This window comes from Halichoerus grypus, chromosome 8 (assembly GCF_964656455.1).
Source record: "Halichoerus grypus chromosome 8, mHalGry1.hap1.1, whole genome shotgun sequence".
Classification (NCBI taxonomy): domain Eukaryota; kingdom Metazoa; phylum Chordata; class Mammalia; order Carnivora; family Phocidae; genus Halichoerus; species Halichoerus grypus.
In genome coordinates this window covers 31,250,119-31,269,439 of record NC_135719.1, presented here as the reverse complement: position 1 = coordinate 31,269,439, position 19,321 = coordinate 31,250,119, and positions in this window count along the sequence as shown.

The window sequence follows — 19,321 nt, the reverse complement described above, 5'->3', positions numbered from 1 at the left end:
ATAAAATATATATAAATTATATATAAAAGTAAAAATTAAAAAAGAATTTAAAAAATAAGAAAATTACTGAAAAGATAATAATAAAAACCTGAAGAATAAAAGTATAAAGGATGCTAGATACTATTTTCCCCTAGAGCTGAAACTTTGCAGTCCTCTATGATCAGTAAACTTGGTGTGAACAATTTGTTTGTGCTGGTCTTCTGGGGGAGGAGCTTGTTGCACTCATTCTCAGGTGGACTTGCCCTAGTGGAAAGCGCTTCCAGTGTGCAAGGAGGCAGGGCTTGGTCTATGAGGCTCCAGACTCCACTAGATGGTGCTGTTTTGCTCCCTGAAGGATTTCAGCACTGATGGGCAATATGGCAGTGCCCACTCTCTAGCCCGAGTGCTGAAAATTCTTGCCCCCCACTCTTCAGTGAGCCCTCACTGAAGAGAAATCAATCACTCTTGTCTCCCCAGTTTCTGTCAGAACTCTGTGTTCATCCTGCCTGTGTCTGTGCTTTTTTTAGATCAGGCACACAGCTGAGTTTCAAAACTCCAAATTTTAGGGACTCCCATGGCAGGGACCCCTGCTCGTCTTCCTGGGGAGGGCCTCACCACACTCCTACCTTTTGTTGGACCAGTCCCAGAAAAGTGGTCACATGACTACACAGCTGTTCACAATTTATGGTAACAGAGCAGAAAGCCAGGACCTAGACACACTGTTCTCAGCCAGCTTCCACACTCCTATGCCTGGGAACCATGCCCCACTTAAGTGCCACCCGTTCTTCTTACAACCCAGGGGATCCTCAGATCATGATGTTACACCAGGGATTGTGCCCTACTTTGCCACGTGAACACCTTTAAGCCAGGCATGTCCCCCACTGTAGCAGACTTCTAAAAGTTCTAATGTTGTGCTCTTCTGCTTATAATACTCTGTGGTAGCCCCCTTAAGCAGGCTCCCTCCTGGACGCCATATCCTCAGCTATATCACACCGGGTTCAAGTCTCTGCACCTCCTACCTTTCAAATAGTGATCACTTTTCTAGTTGTAGACTTGCAGTATTTGTTTTCTCAGGCCTCCAATTGACTTCTCAGGTATTCAGAATGATTTGATAACTGTCCAGTTGTATTCAAGGGCAAGACAAATTTAGGGTCCCCTACTCCTCTGCCATCTTAACTCCTCTCCAAGAGTTCTTTTAAAGTTGATTTTCATAGTTTCTGCCATTGTGTTCATTGCTTGTATGGAAACGTTGATTTATGGAGCTCCTCACTCTATCATTCCAGTTGTAAACTTTTAATTACAGTTAATTAATGAGAGAATGCACCCACAGAAAGAATGCATTATACTTAATAAACATTTGTTGAGCAGCTAATATTTCCTGGGCACTGGGCTAGGTCCTAGAGATCGAAATATGGGAAAGAAATAACACTTACTCTCAAAAAGCTCAAAACTCACAAAGGAAATTAACACATGGATAGGAATAAGTGAACTGAGAAAGAAATTAAGGCTTTTCCTTAAGGATTAAAGGAGGAAGTATGACCAGGGAATGAAGTGAAGGGGCTGACACATCCACTTCCATCTACATTATTTCCAAGCCAGAAAATAACTATAGAGATATTGTAGACTACTTACATGTTGACATTTGCCCAAATTTTTGTATTTTTTGCTTTATTTCTCTTTATTTATACCTCAGAGATAATAAAATTCTTAAAAAAGTCTATAATATGCCTTAACAGAACAGCAGGAAAAGACCAGTAGATGCAGAAAAAGAAACTCCATTGCTAGACTTAGGGGAAACAGGAACCTCAAGAATGAATAGTAAGTGGTAGCAGCATAGAATAAAGATAGAAAGAGGGAAAAATAATGAGCTGGATGTCCCAGGTGTCTTCAGTAGAAAATGGTGCTGAGAGATAGCACCAGAGTTTGGCCCAGGGGCTTAAGGGGAAAAAGGGTTTTGTTGTTTCCTAATTCAGAGGTACATGTGTCATTTTATTTCATTTTAAAGTGATTTCACTTTCACACATTCAATATTGTAAAAAGGTATAGATTTCTTTCTAACAATTTGACTAAATTATTTCTTCATCTTCTTGAAAAGACCAGGATAGCTTTTCTTCAGTACAAATTACATTAGGAGCATTGGAAAAATGTGTCAAAGCCATCTTAATTTAATAAACATCATCTGGCAATAATATAATTTCTGTGAGTTTCTTAAGACTTCCCAGAGGAAAACTGATTTCTTTCTGAATGGTAACCAGTTTCCCCGACTATGATTTTGTTCATACCTGGAGGCTGTACTTATGGTCTGGTACAATCTGAACTCCACTAACCTGTGGAGGTCTCAATACAAGGCTATTAAATGGAGGCAGAAATTTGCAGAAGACTGACAAAGAAATGCAAATGCTACAGATAACAAAAACTGAGGGATAAGCATAAAGCCATGAAGTCAATAATAATAATCCTTAATGCTGGAGTCTGTTCTGGGGTGGTGTCTTAGTCCATTCAGGCTGCTATAACAAAATACCAGAGACTGGTGGCTTATAAACACCAGACATTTATTTCTCAGTTTTGGAAGTTGGGAGGCCAAGATCAGAGTACTAGCATAGTCAGCTTCTGGTGAGAGTCCTCTTTGGGGTTGCAGATGACAACTTCTTGCTACATTCTTACATGGTTGAAGGTAAAGGAACACTTTTGGGCTTCTTTTTTAGGGCATTAATCTCATAATTAATATGCGGAGTCCTCATGACCTAATCATCTCCCAAAGACCCCCACATCTTAATATCATTACATTGGGCTTCAGAGCTCAACAAATGAATTTGGCAGGGGACGGGGGCGAGGATATTCAGACCACAGCAGGTGGAAACAGAAATAAAGATTTCTCTGGAAATAGCTTCATTTCTCTGTTCTCCTACTGGAAAGCACACTACATTGCAAATATCTTTATAGACTACTTAGGTAGCCTAATATAGACAGATGCTACCAAACCAAACTTACAGATTTTCATTTCTGTAAAGTAAAACCCCATTTGTTATGTTTAACTAAAGAACACAAGCTGAATTAATGAACTGCTTAATTTATGTAATTGTTAAGATATATGGTTTTGTGCATTTCTAATACCCTCCAGGGTTATCAGGATTTGCCTCTTCACTCAATTTTTCCTTTAAGCAAAATTCACTGCAGAGTAGGCTAAGTGATGCCATGGTGACAAAAAACACCCCAAATCTTCACGATTCACACAAAGAGTCCTGCTCATTTATATCACTCACATCAATGTGCTTTCCTAGATCTGCGTGGGCTCTGCTCTGAGCTGTCATCATTCCCACTCTGGGATGTGGGCTGATAGAACAGCCACCATCTGAAACATCATCAGTGACTGTGACAGAGGGAAGAGTGAGAAGCAAAGATCCTCCTGGCTCTCAATGCTTCCACCTGTAGGTGACACTCATTCCTGCTTGTGTTTTGTTAGCCAGGTGAGTCACATGGATAAGCTAAATTTCAAAGAGGCTCTGGGTGTTGGAGAACAATAACACAGCCATCCCACCACACTTGCCTCCTTACAGTCTAGCTTGTGCCATTCACAAGAGTGACAGCTGCACAACTACTGTCTACTAGTCTTGGTTTTCCCTATGTAGGTTTACAGTCTAGGGAAAATACAAACAAAAGACCCCACTATGTTGAGATTCCCTGCCATACTTGTTGGGTGGGCAGAACCAGCAGAAAAATGCCACCATGACAGGTGACCCAATCCAGGAAGCTTCTTTGTCACCATGGGCCTGAGACTCTTCCTCCTCTAAGACACTTGGTAGTTCAGTCTGGGGAAACCTGTTCCACTCCCTCAGGCAACACTAAGAGGGAGTGGAAGCCCCAACACCAGTAGATGAATCAAGAAGACCTAAGATAAGGCTCTGAAATAAAACTAATGTGAAACCACAGCCTGGAAAAGTAAACCAGAACTTCTGTATTAAACCTAGACAGGGTAACTGCCTGTTAAAATTAAATATTTAAATAAGATTTAAAGAGTCTCCTAACACAATAGACAAATTGTCAAGAATACAACAAAAAGGGGCGCCTGGGTGGCTCAGTCATTAAGCATCTGCCTTCGGCTCAGGTCATGATCCCAGGGTCCTGGGATGAGCCCCACATCAGGCTCCCTGCTTGGTGGGAAGCCTTCTTTTCCCTCTCCCACTCCCCCTACTTGTGTCCCTTCTCTCGCTGTCTCTCTCTGTCAAATAAATAAATAATTTTTTTTAAAAAAAGAATACAACAAAAAAATTACCTGCCATTTCAAGAACTAAGAACACAACTGGAATGAGAAAAGACAATCAACTGACATTAACACTGAGATGAATAAGATCTGAAATTGAATAAGTTGAAATTATCTGATAAGGATTTTAAAACAGCTGCTATAAAAATGCTCCAACAATTAATAACAAATTTTCTTAAGCAAATAAAAGCAATTACAAAATCTCACCAAAGAAATATAAATTACAAAAATAGACCGAAATGGAAATTAAAGAACTGAAAAATACAATAGCAATTAAAAAAAAAAAAAAAACCTCACTGATTGGGCTCACTAGTATAATGGTAATGACAGAAGGTAGAATTACAGAACTGGAGGATATAATTTGCCCAATTTGGACAGGTGATCTAAACAACAGAGAGAAATAGACTTGAAAAAATAAACAGAGTGGGAGGAGCAAGATGGCGGAGGAGTAGGAGACCTAAATTTTGTCTGGTCCCAGGAATTCATCTAGATAGGGATCAAACCATTCTGAACACCTACAAACTCAACAGGAGATTGAAGAAAAGAATAGCAGCAACTCTCTGAACAGAAAAGCGACCACTTTCTGGAAGGTAGGACGTGCGGAGAAGTGAATCCGAGGCAATATTCGGGAGGATAGACCACAGGGGGAGGGAGCCTCCTCAGCTGGCTACCCGCAAGTGATAGAGCAGCAGAGCACAAAATCAGAAATTTTAAAAGTCTGCTCCACTGACGGACGTCACTCCAGTGGCTAAGCAGGGGATGGAAACCTCGCTGGGGCAGCATGGTCTCAGGACCCTCAGAGTCACAGAAAGACTGGGGGTGCGTGAGTGTGGCAGAGCTCCCAAGGATCAGAGCAGGGAAGCTGGCTGCAAAGATGGAGCCAAAGAGTGGGCTCTCAGCTCGGGGTTGTCATAAACCGTGATCTACAGCACAGTCGGGCCACTGCTCTTCCAGCAGGAACCCAACAGGTGGCAGATCCGGGGAGACCCCCTTCCTCCACCGGGAGGAGCGGCATGGGAGCATACTGCAGGACTCTACTGGGTTTGGAGACTCCACATGGGGTCATGTGCCAGAGAGAGAAATGCTCGGTCACAGGCCAGGTGAGCACAGAGTGCAGCCAGAGACCGGGAAGATGGGAGTGATTGACTGCTTTTCTCTGGGGGTTCACTGAGGAGTGGGGCCCTGAGTTCTCTGCTCCTCCAGGGCGGAGATTGGGAGTCTGCCACTTTCACTCTCGTCCTCCAAAGCTGTACAGAAAGCTTGCAGGGAACAAAAACTCCAGAGAGCAAACCTGAGCAGATTACTTAGCCCAGCCCCGGCAAGGGCGGGGCAATTCCACCTCCGGCAAAGACATTTGAGAACAACTGCAACAGGCCCCTCCCCCAGATCAGCAAGAACAGCCAGCCAAGACCAAGTTTACCAATCAATGAGAATGGCAGAACTCCAGTGCTAGGGGAATACAGCACATAGAATTCATGGCTTTTTATCCACTGATTCCTTATTCTTTCAAAGTTAATTTTTTTAATTTTCCTTTTTTCTTTTTTAATTTTTTTTGAAGTTTGCTTTTTCCCTTTTTCAACCATCTTATCAATCCCTTTTTTAAAAATCTTTTTTATTTTTCCTTTTTAGAATTGTATTCTATCCCTTCATTGTAGTTGTTCTCTCTTTAAAATTTTGGGTTACAGTTTCTTCTAACAGATCAAAATATACCTTAAATCTCTAGTGTATGGTGTTGTTCTAGTCTCCTGCCTGATCATATTCTCTCCCCCCTTTTTTTTTAATTTCTCTTCTCTCGTTTTTCAACCAACTTCTTATCAATTCCTTTTATAAAATCTTTTACAATTTTCATCTTTACATTCATATTCTATCCCTTCATCATATTTACCCTTATTTCCATACATATATAAGTTTTTCTTTCTTTAAAATTTTGGGAGGCAGTTTCTTCTAACAGATCAATATTGCTGAAAATCTAGTGTGTGGCACTGATCTATTCACCAGCCCGAACATATATGATCATATTCTTTTTTTTTGTCCTTTTTTTTTTTTCTTTCTTCTTTCTTTCATTCTTTTCCCCTGGTTTCAGGCCTCTTCTGATTTGTTTAGTGTATATTTTTCTGAGGTCGCTGTTACCCTGTTAGCATTTTGTTATCTCATTCATCTATTCTCTCTGGACAAAATGACAAGATGGAAAAACTCACCTCAAAAAAAAAAAAAAAAAAGAACAAGACACAGTACTGACTGCCAGGGACCTAATCAATACAGACATTAGTAAGGTGTCGGAACTAGAGTTCAGAATGACAATCATAAAGATACTAGCTGGGCTTGAAAAAAACGTGGAATATACTAGAGAAACCCTTTCTGGAGAAATGAAAGAACTAAAATCTAACCAAGTCGAAATCAAAAGGCTATTAATGAGGTGCAATCAAAATGGGGGCTCTAACTGCTAGGATAAATGAGATAGAAGAGAGAATTAGTGATACAGAAGACCAAATCATGGGAATAAAGAAGCTGAGAAAAAGAAAGATAAACAACTACAGGATCACGAGGGCAGAATTCGAGAGAAAAGTGATACCATAAGATGAAACAATATTAGAATAATTGGGATCCCAGAAGAAAAAGAGAGAGAAGGTAAGAAGGTATATTGGAGCAAATTATAGCAGAGAACTTCCCTAATTTGGGGAAAGAAACAGGCATCAATCCAAGAAGCACAGAGAACCACCCTCAAAATCAATAAAAATAAGTCAACACCCTGACATCTACTAGTAAAACTTACAAGTCTCAGAGACAAAGAGAAAATGCTGAAAGCAGCTTGGGACAAAGGGTCTGTAACCTACAGTGGTAGAAACATTAGATTGGCTGCAAACCTATCCACAGAGACCTGGCAGGCCAGAAAGGACTGGCAGGATATATTCAGAGCACTACATGAGAAAAATATGCAGCCAAGAATACTATATCCAGCTAGGCTGTCATTGAAAATGGAAGGAGAGATAAAAAGCTTCCAGGTCAAACAAAAACTATAGGAATTTGCAAACACAAAACCAGCCCTACAAGAAATCTTGAAAGGGGTCCCCTAAACAAAGAGAGACCCTAAAAGTAACATAGACCAGAAAGGAACACAGACAATATACAGTAACAATCACCATACAGGCAATAAAATGGCACTAAATTCATATCTTTCAATAGTTACCTTGAATGTAAATGGGCTAAATGCCCCAAACAAAAGACACAGGGTATCACATTGGATAAAAAAAAACAAGACCCATCAATATGCTGTCTGCAAGAGACTCATTTTAGACCCAAAGACACCTGCAGATTGAAAGTGAAGGGGTGGAAAACCATTTACCATGGTAATGGACATCAAAAGAAAGCTGGGGTGGCAATCCTTACATCAGACAATTTAGATTTTAAACCAAAGACTATAATAAGAGATGAGGAAGGACACTATATCACACTTAAAGGGTCTGTCCAACAAGAAGATCTAACACTTGTAAATATCTATGCCCCTAACATGGGAGCAGCCAATTACATAAGGCAGTTAATAACAAAAATAAAGAAACACATCGACAACAATACAATAATAGTGGGGGACTTTAACACCTCCCTCACTGAAATGGACAGATCATCTAAGCAAAAGATCAACAAAGAAATAAAGACTTTAAATGACACACTGGACCAAATGGACTTCACAGATATATTCAGAACATTCCATCCCAAAGCAACACATTCTTCTCTACTGCCCATGGAACATTCTCCAGAATAGATTACATCCTAGGTCACAAATCAGGTCTCAACTGGTACCAAAAGATTGGGATCATTCCCTGCCTATTTTCAGACCACAATGCTTTGAAACTAGAACTCAATCACAAGAGGAAAGTCAGAAAGAACTCAAATACATGGAGGCTAAAGAGCATCCTACTAAAGAATGAATGGCTCAACCAGGAAATTAAAGAATAACTAAAAAAATTCATGGAAACCAATGAAAATGAAAACACAACTGTTCAAAATCTTTGGGATGCAGCAAAGGCAGTCCTAAGAGGAAAGTATATAGCAATATAGTCCTTTCTCAAGAAACAAGAAGGGTCTCAAATACAAACCTAACCCTACACCTAAAGGAGCTGGGGAAAGAACAGCAAATAAAGCCTAAACCCAGCAGGAGAAGAGAAATAATAAAGATCAGAGCAGAAATCAATGAAATAGAAACCAAAACAACAGTAGAACAGATCAATGAAACTAGAAGCTGGTTCTTTGAAAGAATTAACAAGATTGATAAACCACTGGCCAGACTTATCAAAAAGAAAGGAGAAAGGACCAAAATAAGTAAAATCATGAATGAAAGAGGAGAGATCACAACCAGCACCAAAGAAATACAATTACAAGGACATATTATGAGCAACTCTATGCCAGCAAATTAGATAACCCGGAAGAAATGGATGCATTCCTAGAGATGTATCAACTACCAAAACTGAACCAGGAAGAAATAGAAAACCTGAACAGACCAAAACCACTAAGGAAACTGAAGCAGTCATCAAAAATCTCCCAACAAACAAAAGCCCAGGGCCAGGTGGCTTCCCAGGGGATTTCTACCAAACATTTAAAGAAGAATTAATACCCATTCTTCTGAAACTGTTCCAAAAAATAGAAATGGAAGGAAAACTTCCAAACTCATTTTATGAGGCCAGCATTACCTTGATCCCAAAACCAGACAAAGACCCCTCAAAAAGGAGTATTACAGACCAATATCTTTGATGAACATGAATGCAAAAATTCTCACCAAAATACTAGCCAATAGGATCCAACAGTACATTAAAAGGATTATTCACCAGAACGAGGTAGGATTTATTCCTGGCATGCAAGTGTGGTTCAACATCTGCAAATCAATCAATATGATACAATACATTAATAAAAGAAAGAATAAGAACCAAATGATCATCTCAATAGATGCAGAAAAAGCATTTGATAAAGTACAGCATTTTTTCTTGATTCAAACTCTTCAGAGTATAGGGATAGACGGTACAAATCTCAATATCATAAAAGCCATCTATGGAAAACGCGTAGTGAATATCGTTCTCAATGGGGAAAAACTGAGAGCTTTCCCCCTAAGGTCAGGAACGCGGCAGGGATGTCCACTCTCACTACTGCTATTCAACATAGTACTAGAAGACCTAACCACAGCAATCAGACAACAAAAAGAAAAAGGCATCCAAATCAGCAAAGAAGAAATCAAACTCTCACTCTTTGCAGATGATATGATACTTTATGTGGAAAACCCAAAAGACTCCACCCCAAAACTGCTAGAACTCATATAGGAATTCAGTAAGTGGTAGGATATAAAATCAATGCACAGAAATCAGTGGCATTCTTATACACCAATAAGACAGAAGTAAGAGAAATGAAGGAGTTGATCCCATTTACAATTGCACCCAAAACCATAAGATACCTAAGAATAAATCTAACCAAAGAGGCAAAGATTCTGTACTCAGAAAACTATAAAATACTCATGAAAGAAATTGAGGAAGACACAAAGAAATGGAAATATGTTCCATGCTCATGGATTGGAAGAAAAATATTGTGAAGATGTCAATGCTACCTAGAGCAATCTACACATTTAATGCAATCTCCATCAAAATACCATCAACTTCTTTCAAAGAAATGGAACAAATAATCCTAAAATTTGTATGGAACCAGAAAAGACCCCGAATAGCCAGAAGAATGTTGAAAAAGAAAAGCAAAGCTGGTGGCATCACAATTCCGGACTTCAAGCTCTATTACAAAGCTGTCATCATCAAGACACTATGGTACTGGCACAAAAACAGACACATAGATCAATGGAACAGAATAGAGAGCCCAGAAATGGACCCTCAACTCTATGGTCAACTCATCTTTGACCAAGCAGGAAAGAATGTCCAATGGAAAAAAGACAGTCTCTTCAACAAATGGTGTTGGGAAAATTGGACAGCCACATGCAGAAGAATGAAACTGGATCATTTCCTTACACCACACACAAAAATAGACTCCAAATGGTTGAAAGACCTCAATGTGAGACAGGAGTCCATCCAAATCCTAAAAGAGAACACAGGTAGCAACCTCTTCGACCTCAGCCACAGCAACTTCTTCCTAGAAACATCGCCAAAGGCAAGGGAAGCAAGGGCAAAAATGAATTGTTGGGACTTCATCGAGATAAAAAACTTTTGCACAGCAAAGGAAACAGTTAACAAACCAAAAAACAACCGACAGAATGGGGGAAGATATTTGCAAATGACATATCAGATAAAGGGCTAGTATCCAAAATCTAAAGAACTTATCAAACTCAACACCCAAAGAATAAATAATCCAATCTAGAAATGGGCAGAAGACCTGAACAGACATTTTTTCAAAGAAGACATCTAAATGGCCAACAGACACATGAAAAAGTGCTCAACATCACTCAGCATCAGGGAAATCCAAATCAAATCCTCAATGAGAAACCACCTCACACCAGTCAGAATGGCTAAAATTAATTCAGGAAATGACAGATATTGGTGAGGATTCGGAGAAAGGGGAACCCTCCTACACTGTTGGTGGGAATGCAAGCTGGTGCAGCCACTCTGGAAAACAGTATGGAGGTTTCTCAAAAAGTTGAAAATAAAGCTACCATAAGATCCAGCAATTGCACTACTGGTTATTTACCCCAAAGATATGAATATAGTGATCTGAAGGGGTATGTGCACCCCTATGTTTATAGCTGCAATGTCCACAGTAGCCAAACTATGGAAAGAGCCAAGATGTCCATTGACAGAGGAATGGATAAAGAAGATGTGGTATAGGGCGCCTGGGTGGCTCAGTTGGTTGGGCGACTGCCTTCGGCTCAGGTCATGATCCTGGAGTCCCTGGATCGAGTCCCTCATCGGGCTCCCCACTCAGCGGGGAGTCTGTTTCTCCCTCTGACCCTCCCCCCTCTCATGCTCTCTGTATCTCATTCTCTCTCTCAAATAAATAAATAAAATCTTTAAAAAAAAAAAAAAAGAAGATGTGGTATATTTATACAATGGAATATTATACAGCCATCAAAAGGAATGAAATCTTGCCATTTGCAACGATGTGGATGCAACTGGAGTGTATTTTGCTGAGCAAAATAAGTCAATCAGAGAAAGACATGTATCATATGATCTCACTGATATGAGGAATTCTTAATCTCAGGAATCAAACTGAGGGTTGTTGGAGTGGTGGGGGGTGGGAGGGATGAGGTGGCTGGGTGCTAGACAATGGGGAGTGTATGTGCTATGGTAGCACTGTGAATTGTGTAAGACTGATGAATCATAGACCTGTACCTCTGAAACAAATAATACATTATATGTTTAAAAAAAAAAAACGATAGTAGGAAGGGAAAAATGAAGCTGGGAAAATCAGAGGGAGAGAAGAACCATGAAAGACTATGGACTCTGAGAAAGAAAACTGAGGGTTCTAGAGGGGAGGGGGGTGGGAGGATGGGTTAGCCTGGTGATGGGTATTAAAGAGGGCACATTCTGCATGGAGCACTGGGTGTTATATGCAAACAATGAATCATGGAACACTACATCAAAAACTAATGATGTAATGTATGGTGATTAACATAATAAAATAAAAGTAAAAAAAAAAATAAACAGAATCTAACACACCTAAAAGACTATGAAAAAAACATTTCTGTCATTGGAGCCCTAGAAAAAGGGAAGAGAGTGGGGTTCAATGAGTACTTGAAGAAGAAATAACTGAAAACTTCCCAAATTTGATGACACACATAAACTTATAAGTTCAAGAACCTGAGGGACCTCAGACAGGATAAACCAAAAGAAATCTCTGCCAAAGACAAATTTAAAAAATCTTGAAAGAAACTAGAGAGAGATGATACATTACCTGTAGGAGGAAAATGTTCAAATGTCATTAGATTTCTCATCTAAAACCATGGGAAAAAGAAGAAAATGTCACATCATTTTCAAGAATTGAAAGGGAAATAAATCAACCATGAATATTATGGCTGGGAACACTGCCCTTCAGGAATAAAAAGAAAAAAAGACATTTTCAGATTTAAAAAAAAAAAGATTTTTTGCTAGCAAATGTACCCTTAAGGACAGCCAAAAGTAATTTGTCAAATGGAAAAAGACTGATAAGATATCTTGGAGCATCAGAAAAGAAGGAACAACAGAAATAACAGGAATGTGAGTACATACAATGGACTATCCTTCTTTTCATGGGTTTCATAAATCAATCATGTTTGATGATTGAAACAAAATTGTTAATACCATCTGATACTCAAGCCAATGAAATTTAAAAGAGGAGAAAGTAAAGAGATCTAGGTAGAAGTGAAACTCTGCACTTAACACAAAGTAGTAAAATGTCGATATTGGTAGACTGTAATGTCACATATTTATATTGTAATACCCAGAATGACCACAAAAAAATTATACAAAGAAATATACTCAAGAACACTATAAATAAATCAAGGTTGAATCCAAAAAAATTGTTCAAATAACCCAAGGAAGGCAAGAAAATAGAAACAAAGGAACAAGAACCAGAGGAAAGAAACAGAAAATTAACAGTAAAAAGGCAGACTGAAGTGTCAACATATAAATATTTACCTTCAATATAAATGGTTTAAATATAGCAATAAAAAGATTGGTGAATTAGATGAAAAAAACATAACACTTTTAATGCTGACTAGAAGAGACTCACTTCTCTTCTAGAGAAGAGACTACCTATAACAATATAGGTAAGTTAAATGGGTAAGTAATTCATCTGTTTCATGCATACCATGAAATACTACTCAGCAACTAAAAGGAACAAATTCTGGATATACACAATTACTTCAATGGATCTCAAAAGAGTTATGCTAAGTGAAAAAAAAAAATCATATATGTTATGTGCTGTATGATTTCCTTTATATAACAGTTTTGAAATGACAAAATTTTAGAAATGGAGAACAAGGTTAAGAGCGCTTAGGGGCAAGGATGAGGATGGGGATAGGAGTGGGGGAAGGTGGATGTGGTTATGAAAGAGCAAAATGGAGTTGGGGGGTTCTAGGGATGATAAAAATTTCAGTATCCTAACTGTGGTGGATAATATACAAACCTAAAATGAAATCAAATTGTATATAACTAAATACATACACATGCACATACATACACTAATAAGTATAAGTAAAACTGGGAAATATGAAATATGCATTTTTTCAATGTATCCTGGTTTTGATATTATAAGTTCACAAAATATTACCACTGGGGAAAACTGGGAAAGTAAATATAGGATCTCTCTGTATTATTTCTTATAATTATATGTGAATCTATAACTATATCAGTAAATTTTTCAATTAAAAATAATTTACATATTCAGAGTTTTTTTAAAAAACATACTCTGTTTTTTAAACAGATGTTTAAAATGAGGGCGCCTGGGTGGCTCAATTGGTTAAGCAATTGCCTTTGGCTCAGGTTATGATCCTGGAGTCCCAGGACTGAGTCCCACATCTGGGTCCCCACTCAGCGGGGGTGTCTGCTTCTCTCTCTGACCCTCCCCTCCTCTCTCTCTCCCATTCTCCCTCTCTCAAATAAATAAATAAAATCTTTAAAAAAAAACATACATGCATGCACAAACATACTCACACATACACACACACACAGATTAAAGCTTGCAATCTTTCTTTACTAGTGAAATAGAATCTTCCTCTTGGGAGTTTATCTCCTCTCACATTGTCTCTGCCTTCTCCCCTCAGGCATCTATAGAATTTTGAACAAAGAGAGGCACTCCAGGAAACATATCTGGCCCAAGTATCTTGGCCCCTGCTTTTGTCCTTGGTTCTAGGTAGAGTGCTGATCCGGCTCTTTGGTTCTGAGTCAGCATGAGTTGGCTCATTATGAGCTGCAGTGTTAACACCACAGCACTGACTAAGCCCAAATTTGGCAAGCCAAGAGAAAAGGAAAGAACAGAAAAAGGAAAGCCAAGACAGCAGGGAGGCAGGACTGAGTAACAGGGATTTAAAGCCAATGCTTCACATGGCAACAGAGATGATTTTACAGGTCTTTCAGGGGCTGCTGTTTTCTTTCCTGGCAGCAAGAAACAACAGAAGGAATGGTACTGCATTCAGCCACATCTCTGTGATTAATTATAACCTTCTATATTGAGAGGTAGGCAGTAGGGCATATATATGCCTTTCAGGACATCGAAAAGGCACAGCTTTCATCTTGGGCTGCTTAAATCCTCCAGGACGTTAACAGATTAGATCAATGACTTGGTATATGTGTGAGATTGTATTACTTGCAGGAGAGCATTGTTATTATTAATCACCTTTATGATTTTGGTAGTTTGTTAACATTGACAGACATTATGGATGTGGTTTATTCAATCCCAAGCCCTTAATTAGTTCAACATCCTCTCCTGCAGTGTAGACATTTGCATAAGGTAAGGGAGACCTGGGCATCCCAGGGAAGCCACTCTGAGAAACAAACAGGGTTTTAGAGGGGAGGGGTTGGGGGTATTGGTTAGCCCGGTGATGGGTATTAAGGAGGGCATGTACTGCATGGAGCACTGGGTGTTATACGAAAACAATGGATCGTGGATCACCACATCAAAAACTAATGATGTATTGCATGGTGACTAACATAACATAATAAAATTAATTAAAAAAAAAAAGAAATATGGGCTCTGGCTACAATTCATCATTAATGTAGGAAAGAATGTTAGGGTTTGAAGCTGACAGCCAAGAAAGAATTCTTGAGATATCTTTGGTACAAAAAGGTGATTTTATTAAAGCACGGGGATAAGACCCGTGGGCAGAAAGAGCTGCACTGGGGTCATGAGTAGTGACCCATTATATACCTTCAAGTTGGGAGGGGGTTAGGGATAGTGTAAGTCTCTAAGGAATTTGAAAGCAAGGTTTCCAGGACCTTGAGGAGGCTAGCTATTCTTGGGGAAATGTCATTTATTACTGTCTAATAAATCCTTAGTCATGAGACCCTTCAGATATATATCGGTGGGCCATATGCTTGGGGGATGATTGTCAACACGTACCTTGGGGGGTAAAGATAAAGGCATTTCTTAAGGAATTTTTATATGTTAAAGTAGGCTTACAGGGTCGGAGGTGGGGGGGGGAGGGTTGGGCTAGGATTGCCTTTTGCCCTTAGCAAAGTGTCAACATGGAGGCCATTGCACTGTGTCCCTAGAAGAATGTCACTCTGCCTGTTTCAAACTTGTCAGTGGGGTCTAGGTAGTTAGGAAATTCAAGTCTTTCTTCTGCCTTTGTTTCCCACATCAGTCATCACCCGTGAGGAAGGGGGAAGCAAGTAAGGGGAAAAGGGGAACATTACTGCCTTTTGAAATGAAATATCTCCTTCCAAGGGTATGGAAGTATTCATCTCAATGCAGTGTCATGTCTTTAAAACCTTCTGTGTTCTCCTGGCTTTTCTTCCCCTTTTGGCCATCACTTTTACATCTACTCAGGCTGGACTCCATGGTTAGTCATTTGAAATCATTGACTTTTTAGGACCTTAGAATTTCTGCTTTTCCAACCTATCACCCTTTTCTTGTCCAAGAATTTCTGGAAGAAAATAAAACTGTGCTGTTTTGATTCTCAAAATGTGTGCTAACTATAATTTGGCCCTCAGAGGGAGTACTCAGCCTTTTTCATTTAATCTTTTCCTAACTTTATCATGCATTATCTAAAGTGACTGCTCCAAGTATGTGTCACCCTCTTCAAGCCCCCAGTGACATCTCCACCCCCTTCATTTTTATCAAATTACCTCTCCTCCCAGTATTGTAAAACTTTCTCTACTTTCTCTTCGTTCCACCTCATCTCATGTCTTCTTAGCTATCCTCTTCTCTTGTTGCTTTCTTTTGCAGTCAACTCCATTTGGAGAACCATCTGTTGATACCCAGCATTATCAGTCTCTTTTCTTCTCTCACATTTTCCCTTTTCATTGACCACCCACACCCCCCAGATCAGGCTCCCTTGCAGCCTCCACCCTTCATATCCCTTGATTCCATAGCCCTTGCAGATAATTTTCATCTTCCTTGCTCTGAGGAACAATTGTCCCCAGCATCTCTCATCACATCAAAGCTGTTTTCTGGCCTCAATGCATTTCTCCTTTACTGTTTTATTTCTTACCATACACCCCAAATTCATGAGCCCTCTTTAAACTTCGATTCTCAGAAATTTCCCCTTTTCTGTGTAAATTTTCTTAGCAGATACATCACATAGTAGGACTTCAGTCCTACTTTGGGCCTGCCTCTGGCCCATCTTAGACTCTGGACTCTACCTTTGTTCCAGTCTCTAGTGCCTGTTTGTTTATTGGGCATCACTGTCTAAATAGCACTTTGAAAATGCAAGCCCTTAGTGTCCAAGTTAGAACTCACCACCTTTCTCCCCAATTCACTCTTCTCTGTGAATCTTTTTCTGGTCCCATCACTAAATCTAGGAGTTTTGGCACAACATTCTCTGTGCGTCCATGAGGTAGCATTGGGTCTTCATCACACTGGCTCAGGCACCTAGCACACAAGGCCTAACACAGAATGGTAGGTGCTCAGTGCATTTATGAATGACCCTTTGTCCTCATCTGATCAGCTTTTGAGTCCTAGAAGTGGGAACAATTCATCCCCAATAATTCAGATAAACTATATAAAGGACCTGGATTGAGTTGACAGTGACACTGGAAACTGCAAGGAGTAGCAAAGACATACTAACAATTGACTTGTGTGACCTCAAGACCTCCTGTATCTCTTCAGCATTTTGTGTATAAAGCACATACAAGTAAGCATATAGCAAGCCATATTATATTTCTTTTTAATATTTAACTTATTTTTTATGGAATGGATATTTCATTTTAATCTCACTATTAACCCAGTAGAATATGTATTTTTCTTCCTTATAAGTAAACAAAAAAATTGATGTTGGAATAGATTGTATAAATTGTCCCACAGCAGAAAAGTAGCAAATTGGAATGAAAACTAACATTAATCTGGAAACAAAGCACTCATTCTTGCCATGTTGTCACACCTGCCTTCCCACTGGTTTCTCTTTTTTTCTTTCTTTCTTTTTTTATTATGTTCAGCTAGCCACTGTATAGTACATCATTAGTTTTTGATGTAGTTTTCAATGATTCATTAGTCTATTTCATACCTAGCCATTCTCTTAAACTAATTCTAGGCAAGTGATTCTCATGGGTTTTCTAGTCTTGTTATTTAACAATGGTGACCACTTTCCTTTTTTGAATAATTATATTTTTTACCTTCATTTCTTTTGCATTACATTTCAAAACATTCTTAAATAATAAAAGAAACAACAAAGTACCCAAATTCTCACTCAGAGTGTCAGTGTCTCATCTGCTAAGAAAGCATCTAGACGGACAGATACAATGATTTGTTGAAGTTTTCATTGTGTGTGTGTGCATTTAAGGTATCTAGGCAGACACCAGCTTTTTTTTTAAATGACTGTTTAAGTCTCCGTCCAGAATAGTTAAGTCCCATCACCATCTAATAGCTATTAGGAACGCTGGCAATGTACATTGCACACATTATTACTCACTTGAATATTTTATTGTTAGCATATTTATACCCCCCAGAAGGAAAGTGAAATTCAGCAAAAAAAAGAAAAAGAAAGGAACCTCTATTAGGCACTGCACTCAGGAGCCAAGGTGGCATGTGGAGGAATGCTGAAAGGCAAAACCTTCTAACTCTTAAAACTTTCATTTCTAAAGGAAACCTGGAAATCACAGCAATACACAGGAAGATGGCATCTGGTAGGTACTGTAATTCGCCCTTGAGTTCATTCACTTAACATCAGCAGTACCATCTTTCTGTACAGAGGAAGAAATTGGACAGAGGAGTGAAATTGTTAAAAACAAAACTCCCCAAGACCTTTCTAACATGGAGATCAGACACAGCAACAAAAATTGTCAGGGAACTCAGAACATCTGGGGGTGGGGGAGGTGTGGAATGCTGAGTCAAAGATTTTCTGCTAGCTCACTTTTTCATCCAGGCACAGAACTTGGAAGCAAAGGGGTTATTAGTTACCTCTGACAAAACATCTTCATTCATTCACTTTTTCTACAAGCAAGGCAACTACCATGTTCCAGGAACTGGTCTTGGTATAGTGATAACCTACACAAATGCAGCTCCTATCCTTTGAAGTTCATAGAGAGGGACGATGATAGATAGATAGATGATAGATAGATAGATAGATGATAGATGATAGATAAATGATAGATAGATAGATAGATAGATAGATAGATAGATAGATGATAGATGATAGATAGATAGATAGATAGATAGATAGATGATGATAGATAGATGATAGATAGATAGATAGATAGATAGATAGATAGATAGGTAGATAGATAGATATAGATAGATAGATAATAGATAGATGACAGATGATAGATGATAGATAAATAGATGATATAGATATAGATATATATGGATAGATAGATGATAGATAGATAGATAGATGATAGATAGATAGATAGATAGATAGATAGATAGATAGATAGATGATATAATACAGATAGATATAGTTTATTCAACGTACTCTCAAGAAAAAGAACAGGAATTATAAGAAAGAGAATAATAATGAGCTTTACCTTAAATCAGGTAAGGAAGCGAGGCCTCTCTCTGATATCCAAATGACAAGCTATGAGGAGGAAGCAAGGGTTCCAGATGGGAGCAGTGCAAAGGCCCCGAGGAAGGAAAGAGTTCTGCATATCAAGAAACTATAAGAAACTATAAGAAAGCCTAGGAGTGTAGGGCAGCAAATGAGACAGACAGGGTAAGGAGAGGTGGTGGAATAAGACACACAGGGCTCTATAGGCTTCATTAGAGGGTTAGGGTTTGGGTTAGTTGGTGGATCTTGCTTGTTTTAAGGGTAATAAAAGTATATGTGGAGTGGTGGGGACAAACACTGGATTGCAAAGAAATGAAAAGTGAATGAGAATGAGGAAATAGGCAACCAATATGGGCTTATTTCTTCAGGAGATCTTAGCTATAAAAGAATACAGGGTAAAGAGATTGAGTGAGAATTCTCTTTCTAGTGGGGATAATTTGAGCATATTTACAGACCAGGGAATAAGCCAGTAAAAATAAAATAAA